A 19007-nucleotide genomic window follows, 5' to 3' on the forward strand; every position below is an offset into this window, starting at 1 on the left:
TGCTGAATTGTACTTTCCAAGTGCTTAGTACAGTGCTTTGCACACATTAAGTGCTCAATATGATTGAATGAATGAATGAATGAACAATAATAATGATAATAATGATGTTTTTTGTTAAGCACTTACTATGTGTCAAGCACTGTTCTAAGTGCTGGGGTAGATACAGATTAATTAGGTAGTCCCATGTCTGGCCCATTTTACAGATGAGGTAACTGAGGCACAGAAAAGTTAAGTGGTTTGCCCAAAGTCACACAGCTGACAAGTGGAGGAACTGGGATTAGAATTTAGAGGAGTGAGGTGTGCAGGCTAGGTCGTAGTAGGAAATCAGTGAGGTAAGTTAGGAGGGGGAGAGCAGAATTGGTGCTTTAAAACTGATGGTAAGGAGTTTCTGTGTGTTGCAGAGGTGGATGGGCCACCACTGGAGGTTTTTTAGGAGTGGAGAGATGTGGACTGAAAGTTTTCTCAGAAAAAACGATTTTAGTAGCCGAGTAGAGTATGGAACTGGAGAATTGGAAAGCAGAAGTCAGCGAAAAGATTATCCAGTAATCAAGGTGGGAATTGAGTGCTCAGATCATTGTGGTAGCAGTTTGGAAGGAGAGGAATGGGTGGATTTTAGCGATGTAAAAGTAGAAACGACAGGATTTGGTGACAGATTGAATGTGTGGATTGAATGAAAGAGAGGAGTAGAGGGTAATGCCACGGTTATAATGATAATAATAATAATTATGGTATTTGTTAAGCACTTACTATGTGCAGAGCACTGTTCTAAGTGCTGGGGTAGGTACAGGGTAATCAGATTGTCCCATGTGGGACTCACATTTTTTTAATGCCCATTTTTACAGATGAAGTAACTGAGGCACAGAGAAGTTAAGTGACTTGCCCAAGGTCACACAGCAGACAAGTGGCGGGGCTGAGATTAGTAGCCAAGACTTCTGACTCCCAAGCCTGTGCTCTTTCCATTAAGCCACGCTGCTTCTCTAAGGGTTTGTGAGACAAGGAGGATGGTCGTGCTGTCTACAGTGATAGAAAATTCAGAGGGAGGACAGGATTAGGCTGAGAAGATGAGTTCTACTTTGGACATGCTAAGTTTGATGAGTTGGTGGGAAGACAGGAGGAAATGAAAGTGTGCACAGAAGGAGAAGGGCTGAAGATGTAGATTTGGGAATCATCCACGTTGTGGGGGTTTGTGCCAAGCACTGTACTACCTGCTGTGGTAGTTACAAGACAAGCTCCTGTCCTACATAGAGTTCACAGTCTAAGGTAATAAGTGATAAATAATCACTTATAACTTATTTATTTGCATTAATATCTATCTCCCCCTCTAGATTGTAAACTTGTTATGGTCAGGGAATGTGTCTGCAAATTCTGTTGTACTTTCCCAAATGCTTAATACAGTACTCTCCACATAGGAAGTGCTCAATAAATACCATTGATAGATTGATTGATGAGGCAATTGATAAAGTGACATCCAGGTTGACACTATAGGTTAACAGATTGAGACTGCAAACGACTCAGCTCAACCCGTCACCGCTGTTGAGCAAGTAAAATAAATTTACCTATTGTTGACAGTAGGGAAGTTCAGGAAATATGTTATTCCATTGCTGTGAAAATATAAAAACCTTTTTGCAGCACCTGGGTACCTGAGGCTACCTATTGAGGAGCACCTCCCTCACCCCACGCAGCCAAGCAGAAGTGGAAAGAGCCAGGTCTTGGTGTCAAAGAACTGGGGTTCTGATCCTGACTTCACCACGTATCTGCTGTGTGACCTCAGGCAAGTCATTTAACTTCTCTATACCTCACCTCTCATCTGGGGATTCATTCACTCATTCATTCATTCATTCAATAGTATTTATTGAGCGCTTACTATGTGCAGAGCACTGTACTAAGCGCTTGGAATGAACAAGTCGGCAACAGATTTTCTATTTATTGAGCACTTACTGTGTGCAGCGCTTGGAAAGTACAATGCGACAACAGATAGAGACAATCCCTGCCCAACAAAGGGCTCACAGTCTAGAAGGGGGAGACAGACAACAAAACAAAACAAGTAGACAGGTATCGCTGCCATCAAAATAGATAAATAGAACTATAGATGAATGCACATCATTAATACAATAAATAGAGCAATAAAGATGTACAAATGTATACAAATGCTGTGGGGAGTGGAAGGAGATAGAGCAGAGAGAGGGAGTAGGGGCGATGAGGAGGGGAGGAGGAGCAGAGGGAAAGGGAGGGCTCAGTCTAGGAAGGCCTTCTGGAGGAGGTGAGCTCTCAGATTCAATCCCTGTTCTCCTTCAATCAGTCTGTAGATCACTTGTATTTATTGATCACTTACTCTGTACACTGCACTGTATTAAGTGTTTGGGAGAGGACAATATAACAGACACTTTCCCTTCCCACAACGAGGTTGTGAGCTCACTGTGGCACCTGATTATCCAGAGCTTGGTGCATGCAGTGCTTGGTACACAGTAAGTACTTAACACATACCATCCACCACCCAGGGCAATTTTAATGTGGTGCTGTGCTTTTTAATGTGATAAAATGAGGTCATTAGGGTCATTAAGAGGCATGTGGATTCTGTGACACATTATTCATTCGTTCAATCATATTTATTGAGCACTTACTGTGTACAGAGCACTCTACTAAGTGCTTATCAGTTTCTGGTTAGGCTTGTCCCATGTGAAACACAACCATCTTGTGGTAACCTGACCTGTGAGATGAAACTTTGTGCCTTGAGGTGGTTCAAGTCCCCGGGGAAGGAATTTATGTTTTTTCAGATGTGTTCCATCTCTTGCAATGGACCTTTTGGGAGACTTGGGAAACACAACCCATAGTGGGAATGTTATTTTGATGATCATAATGCATAAATATTAATGACAACGCCAAGGATGATGGAGATGATAACTACAATGAGTTAGCGTGGACTCTCTGAAAAAGTTAGCAGCGGTTTCCTCTGGCAGAATTGTCCATATTGTTAGTGCTCTAAGAAGATACGGGATCATTTGAGTGTCATTATCAGCTTCTGTTGGAGCCTTTTCAAATCTAGTGCTTATTGTGTATGTTGTGAATGAGGCAGAGGCACAAAGAGTTTGAGCAAAGGGGCCCAATTCACATCTCGCTCTGTACCCCATTGACCTCTTCTTTGAAATCACTCAGGGCTCTGTGGGGTGTGGTAGAAGCTGAGAATTTGTCAAGGGGTACATAAGAGAAAGAGATAATTTTCTCTTACCAGATCATCGCTTAGCAGACGTCAAATGCCTGGATAGCAGCTAAGCCTGTATCCCCTTTTTACTTCAGTTTAAATGAAATTGCATGACAGATTTTGTGAGTGTGTTTGTGTGCTTATATTCTCTAGGTCATTTTCAATGGGAAGGAATTGGATAACTTCAATTACTCTCTGATAAACTGTTATTATTAGGCTGAATTCTAAGTGCTTCAATTTCAATAAAGAAGTAATCACATAACTTCAGTGCACATTCAGGGGTGATCATTTAAAAAAAAAGTAAAGACAACATTTTTCAGTGGCCTAAATTAATAGCTTATCTTGCGTCATTTCCTCCATTTACCTAATTTCCAAATGTCCCTACACAGAACGGATACATACTGAACTGTGTGTCCTAGAAAGAAAACAGTTTAAAAACGACAAGGCATCTTGTCTAATCAAACTTTGTTATACACCTCTTTCTAGGATTCTGATTGTTTTGGGCATAGAATACTGCTAATAATAATAGCAATAATTCTGGTATTTGTGAAGTGCTTTTACTGCGTTCCCGGAACTGAACTAAGCTCCGGGGTGTATACAAGCAAAGCAAGTTGGATGCAGTCCCTTTCCCACATGACACTCGCAATCTCTAACCCCATTTTATAGATGAGGAAATAGAGGCACAGAGAAGTAAAATGACTTGCCCAAGTTCACACAGCGACAAGTGGCAGAGCTGAGATTAGAACCCACAACCTTCTGACTTCCAAGGCCCCGCTCTATCCACTATACCGTGCTGCTTCCCAATGTGAAGGTCCAATGTGAAGGTGAAGGTAAGTGAAGGTCCAGATAGGAACTTGGGAAAGAACAGACCAATGTGTACATATAGATGTACATGTCTGTAATTTATTTATTTACATTAATGTCTGTAAATAATGATAATGGCATTTGTTAAGCGCTTACTATGTGCCAAGCACTGTTGTAAGTGCTGGGGTAGATACATGATGATCAGGGTTGTCCCACATGGGGTAGGATTCAAACCCATGACCTCTGACTTCCAAGCCCGTGCTCTTTCCACTGAGCCATGCTGCTTCATCATCATAATCATCATAATCATAATCTTCATCAGTGGTAGTTATTAAATGCTTACTGTGTTCAGAGCACTCTACTAAGCCCTTTGGAGAGTATAATGCAACAATACAATACAACAGCACTGAACTCTTGGCCCAAAAGCCTCATATCAAGGGAAAATAAGACTTGAATAATTTCTCCCCAGAAATATCTGTCCATAAATAGAAATACTTCCATGAGCAACAACTCTGAAAAATATATTTAGGGAGGAAACAGCACCTGTACCTGCCACCAAAGTCCAACATGGAGTCTGATAGAATTGATCCATTTCTCAAGGCAACCATGTCTTTTTTATTTGTTAGTTTTTGTGAAGTATTCGTTAAGCACTTGCTCTGTTCCAGGGATAGATACAAGTTTGTCAAGTTGGACATAGCCTATTTTCCACATGGGGCAAACAGTCTTACTCCCCATTTTATGAATGAGATAACAAGCACAGAATAGTTAAGTGACTTGCCCAAGGTCACACAGCATACAGTTGGTGGAATCAGGATTAGAACCCAGGTCCTTCTGACTCCTAGGCCCGTGCTCTATTCTCTAGGCCACGTGACTTCTTTTCATGACTTTTGTCCATGAAACGCCCATCGAAAGTGAACTCTTCCTCACTGTTCCTAGACTTTGGGGCATTGATCCCTTGAAACACACCTTCATTCTAATAGGCAAGAGTATTCCCTGGGAGGGGCAGGTGTAAGTCCTCAGGGTTTGGGATTCATGGGAAGGAAATAGCAGTAATCCCAATATTGGCATATTTTAAGCACTAACTCTCTGCCAAACACCTTAGTAAGGGCTGAGGTAGGCAACAATACAATCAGATCAGACAAAGTCCCTGCCCCACATAAGGCTCCCATTCTAATGTGGAGGGAGAACAGGTACCTTGACCTGCTTTTACAGAGGAGGAAACTGAAGTACCGGTAAAGGTCACGCAGACAAGTGGCCAAGCTCGGATTAGTCTCCTAACTCCCAGGCATATGGAGAGGAGCAAGCAGGTGGCAGAGAGTGGTGGAAATTCCACCGTGAAGCTCCTCCCCTCTCCCTGAGAGCCCCTGCCAGCAATGAGGATTCACAGAAGGAATGCTAGCGTGTACCCTCTTGTGATTTGAAATGACAAATGTTACATCCAATGAATAGGGCATCCAATGAATAGGAAGTAGACAAATGTTACATCCAATGAATAGGGCATCCAATGAATAGGAAGTAGAATGAACAAACGGAAGGGAGCTATACAGTACTGTCTACAGGAAGATCAGCTACAATGCTGCGCATTTCAGCTCTGTTAACGGGTTCTCTTTTTCTTCTTGTATGAAAGCGTGGCAACTGAAAGTGAAATGTTATATATTTTTGAAGCCAGCATCACTAAACTATCCAAATCGTTTTGGTATACAGAGATTTCATTTCTATTCTTTCCATGCAAGCTGCTTTGTTAAATCCTAATGACAACTTTAATGCATAATGCATAAAATAAACTTTACTGATATCTAACACATTTTTATAAACAGGGAAAACCGTCAGATAAGTAAAATGGCTCACTGCAAATGTCAAGAGGGGAAAACCACTCTTTAGGTTATTTTGAAGGGTTGGGCTTAGCCCTATTTCATTATCATTATTATTATTATTATTGTTGTTACTATTGATTTAATGATAATAAAATTATAAAAAAAAAACTTGTTAAGTGCTATGTGCCACCCACTGTACTAAGCACTGGGCTAGATACAAGACAATCAGGCTGGATACAGTCCCTGGGGCTCAAAGCCCAGATACTTTTCGACTTCCTATTATGTACTGTTTACTGCAGTTTCAATGCAGTTTCTTAATGTATTCTCTTAAGGTATTTTCTTTACATTCACGTGCAGTTGGGGTATTAGAGAATTCTCTCAAAATATTCTCTGCATATTCATGTCTTCAATTTCTCTGAGAATGACACAGTATGATTTTATGTCAGTCTCCTACCTATTAGATTGTAAATTCCCTGTGGACAGGGCTTATGTCTCCTTCTTTGATAGTTCTCTGGAAATCCTTTGTTCGATGTTCTATCCACTGAAGGTACCCCCTAAATATTATCCATTACCCTCTGGGCATTTGGTTTCTTCCCCACAGTACTTACGTTCCTATCTAAAAATCATTTATTAACATTAGTGTCTATCTCCCTCTCTTGACTATAAACTGTGAGCAGGAAATGTGTCTACCAAGGCTGTTGTATCGTACTTTCCAAACACTCTGTACATTGCTCTGTGCAGAGTGTGCCTTCAATAAATACCACTGATTGATTATTTCCCAAAGAAAAGTCCTTTATTTCGCCTAATCTAGAGTTCCTTGTAATTAATCGCAACATTTTCAAAACAGTGCGCGTGTTTGTGAATTGCACTGATATATCACATAGGTAATAAGAATTCAAATCTTATGATTATTTTCAATTATTTAACAACATAAAAATAGAGACTAAAAAAATCAGACTTAGCATTTAAAAACAGTTGCTATAAATCTTTTCGAGCAAGAGGCAGAGAGAAATCTGAATAATAACAATGTATCACTAGCCAATGTCACTAAAATGATTTGTTTTACTACTCTAATCTTTACCATATCTAAACTGACTAAAATAAATGAATAATTACTCTGAATACAGTGCAGTTAATTGAAAGTCTGTTTGCGGTATAAAACCAAGAAATCATAACACAAAATACAAGGTTTCATCAGTGTTTAGGAACTTGTCTTTGTCAATATTTTTAAGGTTCAATGTAAATGATACGGTTTGCCATCATACATCATCTCGCATTGCTCTAGAAAGTCATGAATTATTTTAGACTCTCCATGAATATTAATAGTCTTTAGTTTCAGAACACTTCCTCAACACACAACCAAGTGTTAAATTCTGCGTGAGTTTCCCTTCTTAAAAGAAAGCCTAATTTTTAATAGCTTCCATACTGATGGTGACTTTCCATGGTAATACAGCAGAATTATCCATTGTAATGGGGCAAGTGGGGTATCCAACAAACAATTAGTCAATCAGTCATATTTACTGAGCTCTTACTGAATGTAGAGCATTGTACTAAACATGTGGTGAGCAGGGAATGTATCTGTTTATTGCTGAATTGTACTCTCCCACAAGCTTAGTGCAGTGAGCACGGCCACAGTAAACTCTCAATAAATACAATTGAATGAGTGAATACATACGACAGAACTGGTAGAATTGTTCCCTGCCTGCAACGAACTTACAGTCTAGAGAGGGGGTACAGAGAAGCAGTGAAGCAGAGAAGCAGTGTGTCTCAATGGAAAGAGCACAGGCTTGGGAGTCAGAGGTTGTGGGTTCTAATCCTGCCTCCACCATTTGTCAGTTGTGTGACTTTGGGCAAGTCACTTAACTTCTCTGTGCCTCAGTTACCTCATCTGTAAAATGGGGATTAAGACTGTGAGCCCCACAAGGGACAATTTGATCACCTTGTATCCCCCACCCAGGGCTTAGAACAGTGCTTTGCATATAGTAAGCGCTTAATAAATACCACCATTATTATTATTAGAAGCCTCTACATTGCATTAAACCTCACTCTCTCTACTTGGGCTTTGAGCCCCATGTAGGATAAGAACTATGTCCAAACTGAATATCTTGTATCTTATCTCAGTACAGTGCTTTTTTAAGGTATTCTGGGCACATAGTAAGTGCTTAACAAATCTTACTATTATTATTATTATTTTACTACTACTACTATTATTATCCCTAGTAATAACAATAGTACTTGTTAAATGCTTATTATGTGTCAAGCACTTTTCTATGTATTGAGTGCTTACTGTTTAGAACACTGTACTAAGTGCTTGGACGAGTACAGTATAGCAAAAAACAGACACATTCCCTGCCCACAACGAGCTTATAGTTCAGATACAAGTTAATCAGGTTGGACACAGTCCCTGTCCCACATGGGGCTCACAGTCTTAATCGCCACTTTACAGATGAGGTAACTGATGCCTAGAGAAGTTAAATGGCTTGCCCAAGGTCACACAGCAGACATGTGGCAGAGTCAGGGTTAGAACCCAGGTCCTTCTGACTCTCAAGCCCGTGCTCTATCCACTAAACCCCGAAATCACTGAAGCTGAATTGAGAGTTCCAACATGGAAAAGAGATCTTCATTTTTACAAGACCATATTTCTAATAATAATATTAATAATGATTGTGGCATTTTTTAAGCACTTATTACATGCCAGGCACTATACTAAGCACTGGGGTGGATACAAGCAAATCAGTTTGAACACAATCTCTTCCCATGCAGGACTCACAGTCTCAATCCCCATTTTACAGATGAGGCAACTGAGGCCCAGAGAAGAGAAGTGACTTGCCCAAGATCACACAGCAGATGAGCAGCAGAGCTGGAACTGGAACCCAAGACCTTCTGGCTCCCGGTCCGGTGCTCTATCCACTGTGCCATGCAGCATCTCATCTACATCTCATTCCTAGGGGTGATGGCACTGAAAATGGCATCTGGCTGGGTAGTCTGTGAGTGATACCACCGATAATTTGATTTCTGGCTATTTTCCAGTTGCTGGTGTATCTTATGAGTGTTGTTTCAGGTAGTAATTAGCATTTTGTCAGGAATGTCATTTCGTGTTATTTTTACTACCCGAAGATTAGTTGCTTGTTCAGAGCTGAAGGTACTTTTTATAGTTCGCTCTTTTATTTTTGGCTTCTCACTTCCAGGAAATTTAATTGGTACTGATTAGTTTTATTTGCTGACTTATATCTGGTACCACTAAACTGGAAACAAATGAAGGCACAGTAAGTTTTTCCTCTATGCTTCAGCTCTTGCTTCTGGTTTTGTCCTTTCTTTTAGCCCTATCACATTTTCAGCAAAAACATTAATGTCTAATTGAATAAATAAATGAAACAAGTTGCATCATTAATCAATCAATCAATAGTATTTATTGGGCATTTACTGTGTGCAGAATGATGTACTAAGCAAGGTGGAGAGTAAAGTATAATAATGTTGGTATTTTTGAGTGCTTACTATGTGCAGAGCACTGTTCTAAGCGCTGGAGTAGATACAGGGTCATCAGATTGTCCCAAGTGAGGCTCACAATCTTAATCCCCATTTTACGGATGAGGGAACTGAGGCAAAGAGAAGTGAAGTGACTTGCCCACAGTCACACAATTGACAAGTGGCAGAGCGGGATTCGAACCCATGACCTCTGACTCAGGATATAACAGGATAACAGACACAGTGCTTGTCCACACTGAGCTTAGAGTCTGAAGGGAGAGGCAGACATTGATATGAATAAATCACATAAAATAAACTATATAAAATAAATATATATAAATAAACATATAAAATAAACAATGACAGATATGTACATAAGTGCTGTGGGGCAGGGAGGGGGGATGAATAAAGGGAGCAAGTCAGGGCGATGCAGAAGGGAGTGGAAGAAAACGAAAAGAGGGCTTAGTCAGGGAAGGACTCCTGGCGGAGATCTGTCTTCAATAAGGCGATAAATTTGGGGAGTGTAACTGTCGGGTATGAAGGGGAGGGTGTTCCAGGCCAGGAGCAAGACATGGGTGAGAGGTCGGTGGTGAGATAGATGAGATAGTGGTTCGTTGAATAGGTTGGCATATGAGGATTGAAGTGTGAAGGAAGGCTTGTAGTAGGAGAATAATGAGATGAGGAGGTGGGGGCAAGGTCCTTAAATGTTTTCAAACTGATGGTAAGGAGTTTCTGCTTGATGCGGAGGTGGATGGGCAACCATCTTGGGGAGTGTCGAAATGTGGCCTGAACGTTTTTGTAGAAAAATCATCCGGGCAGCAGAATGAAGAGTGGACTGGAGTGGGGAGAAAGAGGAGGCAGGGAGGTCAACAAGGAGGCTGTTAGATTCATTCATTCAATAGTATTTATTGAGTGCTTACTATGTGCAGAGCACTGTACTAAGCGCTTGGAATGTACAAATCGGCAACAGATAGAGACAGTCTCTGCCCTTTGACGGGCTTACAGGCTAATCGGGGGAGACGGACAGACAAGAACAATGGCAATAAATAGAGTCAAGGGGAAGAACATCTCATTAAAACAAGAGCAAATAAATAGAATCAAGGTGATGTACATCTCATTAAACAAAATAAATAGGGTGATGAAGATATATACAGTTGAGCGGAAGAGTACAGTGCTGAGGGGATGGAACGGGAGAGGGGGAGGAGCAGAGGGAATGTGGGGAGAAGAGGATTTAGCTGCGGAGAGGTGAAGGGGTGGTAGAGGGAGCAGAGGGAAAAGGGGAGCTCAGTCTGGGAAGGCCTCTTGGAGGAGGTGAGCTTTAAGTAAGGTTTCGAAGAGGGGAAGAGAATTAGTTTGGCGGAGGTGAGGAGGGAGGGCATTCCAGGACCGTGGGAGGACGTGGCCCAGGGCTCGACGGCGGGATAGGCGAGTCCGAGGGACGGTGAGGAGGTGGGCGGCAGAGGAGCGGAGCGTGCGGGGTGGGTGGTAGAAAGAGAGAAGGGAGGAGAGGTAGGAGGGGGCAAGGTGATGGAAAGCCTTGAAGCCTAGAGTGAGAAGTTTTTGTTTGTGCAGAGGTTGATAGGCAACCTATTTAAGGTCATCATAGCCAGAGTTTCTTTAGCTCCTTCCGCCACGTTGTGTCTGGAACTTCACCCTCTCTTTTGGGGTCCTTCAACAGAGAGCTGTGGAAAATTCAGTACTCAGACTTGCCCAGTGTGTGGCCTTGGGCAAATAACTCTACTTCCCTGTGCCTCAGTTTCCTCAACTGTAAAATGAGGATTGGAATATCTGTTCTCCCTCCTGTTTAGACTGTCAGCCCAATGTGATTTAGGAATTGTGTCTCACCTATCTCGTGTATTCCCTAGTACTTGGTACTCTCTATATATAGTGAGATGTGGTGAAATGAGTCATGGAATTTTTTTCTTAGCCTCTGTGAGCTCTGTGACCATTATTGTAGTGGGGTTTTATGTTTGATATATACTTGAGTCAATGTTGCGTTGCAACATAGTTAATGGCTTTCGTTACTGCCTATTTTGAATATCAAATCAAATTAATCACACTTTAAACCAGTGATTTTAATACAAATATCGTAATATCTGATCCTGGGGACTATATTTTAAATGCATTTCTATTGGAAAGGATGAATATCTTTGGGAGGCAGGATCTTGAATCAGTCACAGAAATGGATTTTAGGTTGAGACAGGGAAGGTTTCTTCTGGTGATTATCCTAAATAACAATATTCTTACCACTGCTCTAAATCAGAAGGACCTGGGTTCTAATCCCCATTCCTTCACTTGGCTGCTGTGTGACCCTCAGCAAGTCAATTAAATTCTCTGTGCCTCAGCTACCTCATCTGCAAAATGGGAAATGAGACTGTGAGCCCCATGTGGGACATGGATTGTGTCCAAGAAGCAGCATGGTGTAGTGGAGAGAGCATGGGCCTGGGAGTCAGAAGGTCATGGGTTCTAATCCCAAGTCTGCCATTTGTCTGCTATGTGACCTCGGGCAAAGTCACTTCACTTCTCTGTGCCTCAGTTACCTCATCTGCAAAATGGGGATTGAGACTGTGAGCCCAATGTGGGACAGGGACTGTGTCCAACTCTATTTACTTGTAACCTGCCCAATGTTTAGTACAGTGCCTGAAACATAGTAAGTGCTTAACAAGTACTGTCATTCTCACCCCAGCGTTTAATACGTGCCTGGCACACAGTAAGTGCTTAACAAATACCATTAAAAAAAATAAAGTGAAGCAGTCATTGATTTCTGTTTATATTGTCTCCAGGATCTCAGAAATCCTAAGTGCTTAGTACAATATCCTGCACACAGATAGTGCTCAATAAATACGCTTGACTGACTGACCAACTGGAACTGGACCTTTGGAAGAATCATTATGGCACACAACATGGCCTCACGCATAGAGCACAGGACTGGGAGTCAGAAGGACCTGGGTTCCAATCCCGGCTCCTCCACTTGTCTGCTGTGTGGCCTTGGGAAAAGTCTTAACTTCTCTGTCCCCCAGTTACCTCATCTGTAAAATGGGGATTATGAGCCCCATGTGGGACAGAGACTGTGTCTAACCTGATTAGCATGTATCTATCCCGGGGCTTAGTACAGTGCCTGGTATATAGTAAGCTCTTAACAAATACCACAATTATTATTAACTTCTCTTCATAGCTAGGAGTGGTGGCGGCCTGAGGCCAGGCCTCCACAGTGTCCTCTCTGGTAGTAGGTGGGTGGGACAGAAGCCTCACGTCCTTGTCATTCACCTCAGTTCCTTTTCCTTCAGCAAGAAGTTTCTTTATAGGTACCCAGGGGAATGGCAAAATCCTCTGTGCTCAGCACCATCATCTGCATTCATCGATTTTCACTGAAGGACATTTTTAGAGGGAGTGTTCAATGTGAACCATACCAATTCTCTATCTAAGCTCAATGAGGACAGGGAATGTGGCTGTTTGTTGCTATATTGGACTCTCCCAAGTGCTTAATACAGTGCTCTGCACACAGTAACTGCTCAACAAATACTACTGACTGAAGGGCTACTCTTTCTCTCACACGGAAAATACCATGCCCCTAGGAAGAAATCCCAGAACTCAGCCCCCTTCCTTCTCACTTTTCTTTCCTCTGCATCCCTTTTCATACTCAAAAGGGTCTTGGTTCCTTCAATGTGTGGTGGGAAGAAATGAGTTCAGTGACCACTCTCAATGTAATGCTTGTAGGAAGAAGAGTAGACCACATGTTTTTTTCCCTACGTTCTTGTTCGGCAATCAATCAGTCAATTGGTGATATTTATTGAGTGCTTACTATGTGCAGAGAGCCGTACTAAGCGCTTGGGAAAATATAGTACTACAGAATTAGCAGACATGGTCCCTACCCATAACAAGCTTACAGTTTAGAGAGGGAGAGATAAATTGGCATGAATATATAATATATAGTTTATCTATAGTATGAATTTATAACATATAATTTAAAGATAAAAACTCTGACGTTGGAGATGGATGAATATCAAATGTCCAGAGGTCACAAATTCTAGCGCACAGATGACGCAGAAGGGAGTGCAAGCCGGGGAAAAGCAGACTTAATTGGGGAAGACCTCTTAGAGAAAATGTTATCTTAGTAATGGTCTGAAGGAGGAGAGGGTGGTGGCCTGGTATATAAAAAGGGGAAGGGAGTTTCAGACTAGGGAGAGAATGTGCGATAGGGCTCGACAGCGAGATAGACGAGATCAGGGAACAGTGAGCAAGCTGGTGTTAGAGAAGTGGAGTGTGTAGACTGGGCTGTAGCAGAAGATCAGTGAGGTGAGGAAGGATAGGGCAAGCCAATTAAGTGCTATAAAGCCGATGGTAAGGAGTTTCTGTTTAACGCAGTGGGATATAGGCAGCCGTTGGAGAATTTTGTGGAGTCGGGAGTTCAGCAGACACTGAACACTCCGTAAATGCTATTGCCTGCCTGATTGATGCCAAATGTTTACATGGATAGGCACATCACCCCAACTGCCCATAAACGGCACCACCTATTGGAGTTTGGAGTCCTTGGCTGTGTTTCTGTCTCCATCACTTGTCCAGTTTGGTAAACTTGATGTGGCCATGAGGAAAGACAAAGCTAGACACCAGTGATTGAGGGAGGTGGACTGAGAAGGTTTCCTTTTGGGAATGGGATTTGAGAGACATTTAGGAGAAAGGGGAGGAGGTGTGGGGTTGGATGCAAAGGTGGTTGACTGCTGGGGGACATTCTGATGGAAGGATCGGAATCAGGAGTGGGAAGGAGATGAAAAGAACCAAGGGAAGTTTTCCCAGTTTTGAACAGAGGAGCCAGGCTTCGGACTAGGATAATGACAAAGGGGTTAGATGGGGGTCCTGAATAGCAGAGAAGAGGGCTGAATATAATGCTGATCATTTACTTCATTTATGGGGTTTATTATGATGATGATAAATATTTCATTATTTTATAAATAATAAATCATCAATAATCAGAGTGATATATTTTAAGAGCTTACTATGTTCCAAGCACTATAGTAAACACTGGGGTAGATGGAAGATAAGGTGATCAGACTCAAGGGAGTGTTAAGTATGCCTGCTGTCCCGCTGGCTTCTGAACAAATAATTGTACTAACTGGGTTTGTGTTCTGTATCACAGACAGTGTCTATGAGAGGGCAATGATCATTCAGGTAACAGTAAAGACTGAACGACAGTCTCTAGGTAGAGCATCCCTTCATTAAGAGTTTATCTGGTGACCAGAGCTAGTGTGCTTACTTTTTGGCTGGATCGGGAATTATGCTTCCTTCCCTATAAAGATGAAATCGAATGTCCTGATATGAGAGGTAGAAATACTGCCACAAGGGGAGCAAATTGGGACCTGCAACCCCATTTGCAGATAAAGTAACTCCTGAAACTAATCCTGGAGATTAGGAAAAGTGCCATTTTAAAAAGCAGATGTTCCATCCTCAAATACCTCTCATTCCTGCTCCCCAGACCAATGTTAGTGGTAACGTTATTTTTCCTCACTGATCTTCCTGGAAATCAGGACTCCAGAAAACACTGACACATGGGAATGCCCAAGGAGGATAGGAGCTTGGGCGTCTTCCTCTAGACTGTAAACTCACTGTGGACAGGGAAGGTGTCTACCAATTCTATCATACTCTAACAAGTGCTTAGTACAATGCTCTGCATAAAGGAGGAAGTTCTCAATAAATATGATTGATTGAGTGATTGATTGTCCCTTTATCTCCCCTTCTTCCTCCACTTGGTGGCATCTTATCAGGAGCTGAGAGACTCTGGGGAAATCACCTCCATTGGCCTTATCTTAGTGAAGGCAGGGAAGATATTTTCCAGGACAGTTAGTCTGCCTATCAGTTGTATTTATTGAGCTCTTACTGTGTGCAGAGCACTGTACTAAGTAAGCATTTGGAAGACTTCAATATATTAATATAAAGGGTACAGTCCCTGCTCACAGTGAGTTTTTTACCATCTAGAGGGCAAGGAGCTGTATCTAGTCTGGTCTCAGACCTTTGACCTCCTTGCGTTGGATAATGGCTTACAATCAATCAATCAATCAATCATATTTATTGAGTGTTTACTATGTGGAAATTACAATACTCAACTTGGACAAGTCACTTCACTTTTCTGTGCCTCAGTTACCTCATTTGTAAAATGGGATTAAGACTGTGAACCCCATGTGGGACAGGGACTGCGTCCAACCCGCTTTTCTTGTATCCACCCCAGTGCTTAGAACTGTGCCTGGCACATAGTAAGTGTTTAACAAATACTACAGTTTTTTTTTAATGCTATTTGTTAAACGTTTACTATGTGCAAAGCACTGTTCTATGTGCTGGGGGGCGGGTGGGGGGAATACAAGGTAATCAGGTTGTCCCAAGTGGGGCTTACAGTTTTAATCCCCATTTTACAGATGAGAGAACCGAAGCACAGAGAAGTTAAATGACTTGCTCAAAGTCACACAGCTGACAAGAGGCGGAGCTGGGACTAGAACCCATGACCTCTGACTCCCAAGCCCGGGCTCTTTCCACTGAGCCCTGCTGCTTATCAGTTATTATTACAGTTATTATTATTATTATTATTGGGTGGGTGCAGTATAACAGAGTTCGTAGGCACATTCCCTGCCCAAAGTGAATTTACAGTTGAGCGGAAGCCCAACTCCTCTTGCCTTCCATTCTGGGTTAAATGGCAAACAAGCATGGCCTAATAGATAAAACACAGTCTGGGAGTCAGAACGATCTGCCTTCTAATCCAGGCTCTGCCACTTGTCTGTTGGGTTACCTTGGGCAAGTCACCTCACTTCTTTGTGCCTCAGTTACCTCATCCATATAAGGGGGATTAAGACTGTGAGCCCCGTGTGGGACAGGGGCAGTGTCCAAACTGACAAGCTTGTATCTACCCTGATGCTTAGAACAGTGCTTGACACAAAGTAAACACTTAACAGAAGCAGTGTGGCTCAGTGGAAAGAGCACAGACTTGGGAGTAAGAGGTCATGGGTTCGAATCCCAGCTCTGCCACTTGTCAGCTGTGTGACTGCGGACAAGTCACTTAACTTCTCTGAGCCTCGGTTACCTCATCTGTAAAATGGGGATTAAGACTGTGAGCCTCATGTGGGACAACCTGACTCCCCTGTATCTACCCCAGCACTTAGAACAGTGCTCTGCAGACACTAAGTGCTTAACAGAGAAGCAGCGTGGCTCAGTGGAAAGAGCACGGGCTTTGGAGTCAGAGGTCATGGGTTCAAATCCTGGCTCGGCCACTTGTCAGCTGTGTGACTTTGGGCAAGTCACTTAACTTCTCGGTGCCTCAGTTACCTCATCTGTAAAATGGGGATTAAGATTGTGAGCCCCAAGTGGGACAACCTGATTCCCCTGTGTCTACCCCAGCGCTTAGAACAGTGCTCGGCACATAGTAAGCGCTTAACAAATACCAACATTATTAACAAATACCAACATTATTATTATTATCATTGCTATTATTATTATTATATGTGTACCCAGTATAGCTTAATGACATCATATGGAAGTCTATTTGAAAGCCCCAAACCTAAAAGTATTTCTCTGGAGAGGCAAGAGATGTGTGTGGGAGGTCACACTCCTGATATCTCCCTCAATCCAGTTATTGCATTCCCTTCCTAGTAAATCATAGATTTAGACTTTTAATTGTACAAAGATGATGATATCTATAAAGAAGTGAACAGGCAACATCTACTCATTGCTGTTAATTGTAATTTAAGACAGATTCAAATTTGTATTAGTCACAGATGTTTCATTTCTCAGTTCATATATAATGTGATACATGGAATATGTCCAAATGGATTTTAAAAGTGTTTGCAATCTTGTCCATCCTTTTACCATTTGGTCTGCTCTTTTCTGAAAATCATGTCGTTTTAGAAACTGGGAAACGTTTTCAAGATTCAATATAAAAGTATCCTAAAATATTCTTATTGGGAGCCAAGCAAGGGAACCTGCTCCAAAATGAAGATGAAAATGAGCATTACTTCTTTGGCAATATTTTTTGTTGGGATTTTTGAGCCAGGCTCTGATCATTGACACAGCAAGGTGATAGACTTGATACTGGCAATGACTGCCTCCACTATTATTAGCTTAATAACAAACATGTTTAGATTGGTACAGCTACAATTCTACAGTAGCTACACAAGCTACAATCCCCACATGACTTATGAAGATTAGCAGGTGTCGAATCGATCATCGGTATTTATTGAGTGCTTACTGTTGGCAGAGCACTGCCCTAAGCATTTGAGAGAGTACATTACAGCACAGTTGGTAAACACATTCCCTGCCCACAAGGAGCTTACAGTCTAGAGATCAAAGAAGCCCTGTTATTTTAAAGAGGTGGGTTAAATGAGTGCCACAGTACCAAAATAGTTAATAGAGCCAACAGAACCCTGGATGGACATTGGCAGACTGGAGGAAGTCATTAGAGGAGGTTATCAGAGGAAAACAACATCCCATTAACTAGGGAAAGCTTATCCAGCAGGACAAGGAGTTCCATAAAGAGTGATCCATAAAGCAGGGAGGACCCCCTCCCTCCTCAAATCTGACAATTACTCTCCCCCATTCCAAAGTCTTATTGAAGGCAAATCTTCTCCAGGTGGCCTTTCCTAACTAAGCCCCCCTTTCCTCTCCTCCCACTGCCTCTGTGTCTCCCTGACTTACTCCCTTCATTCATCCCATTTCAGCCCCACTGCACTTAGTGCTTAGTACAGTGTTCTGCACATAGTAAGCACTGAATAAATACTATTCAGTGAATGAATGCACATATCTGTAAGTATTTATTTATATTAAAGTCTGTCTCCTCCTCTAGACTGTAAGCTTATTGTGAGCAGGGAATGTCTGTTTATTGATATATTGTACTCTTCCAATTGCCTGGTACAGTGCTCTGCACATGGTAAGCACTTAATAAATAATAATAATAATAATGTTGGCATTTGTTAAGCGCTTACTATGTGCAGAGCACTCTTCTAAGCGCTGGAGTAGTTACATCGCCCCTGCCTTCCTCCCTTCCTTAACTTCTATTTTTAACCACTCAATCTACAAGGGCTCCTTCCCCTCTGCCTTCAAACATGCCTACGTCTCCCCCATCCTAAAAAAACCGCTCTCAACCCCACTTCCCCTTCCAGTTATCACCCTATCTCCCTACTACCCTTCCTTTCCAAAATCCTAGAACGAGTCGTCTACAATTGCTGCTTAGAATTCCTTAACTCCCATTCTCTCCTGGACCCCCTCCAATCTGGCTTCCATCCCCTCCACTCTACCGAGACTGCTCTCTCTAAGGTCACGCGTGACCTCCTTCTTGCCAAATCCAATGGCTCCTACTCCATTCTGATCCTCCTTGACCTCTCTGCTGCCTTTGACACTGTCTACCATCCCCTCCTCCTCCATACCTTATCTCACCTCGGCTTCACGGACTCCGTCCTCTCCCGGTTCTCCTCTTATCTCTCTGGCCGGTCATTCTCGGTCTCCTTCGCAGGCGCCTCCTCCCCTTCCCATCCTCTAACTGTTGGAGTTCCTCAAGGGTCAGTTCTTGGCCCTCTACTGTTCTCCATTTACACTCACTCCCTCGGTGAACTCATTCGCTCTCACAGCTTTGACTACCATCTCTACTCAGATGACAAGCAGATCTACATCTTCACCCCTGTCCTCTCCCCCTCCCTTCAGGCTCGCATCTCCTCCTGCCTCCAGGATGTCTCCACCTGGATGTCTGCCCACCG

This window comes from Ornithorhynchus anatinus, chromosome 4 (genome assembly GCF_004115215.2).
Source record: "Ornithorhynchus anatinus isolate Pmale09 chromosome 4, mOrnAna1.pri.v4, whole genome shotgun sequence".
Taxonomy (NCBI): domain Eukaryota; kingdom Metazoa; phylum Chordata; class Mammalia; order Monotremata; family Ornithorhynchidae; genus Ornithorhynchus; species Ornithorhynchus anatinus.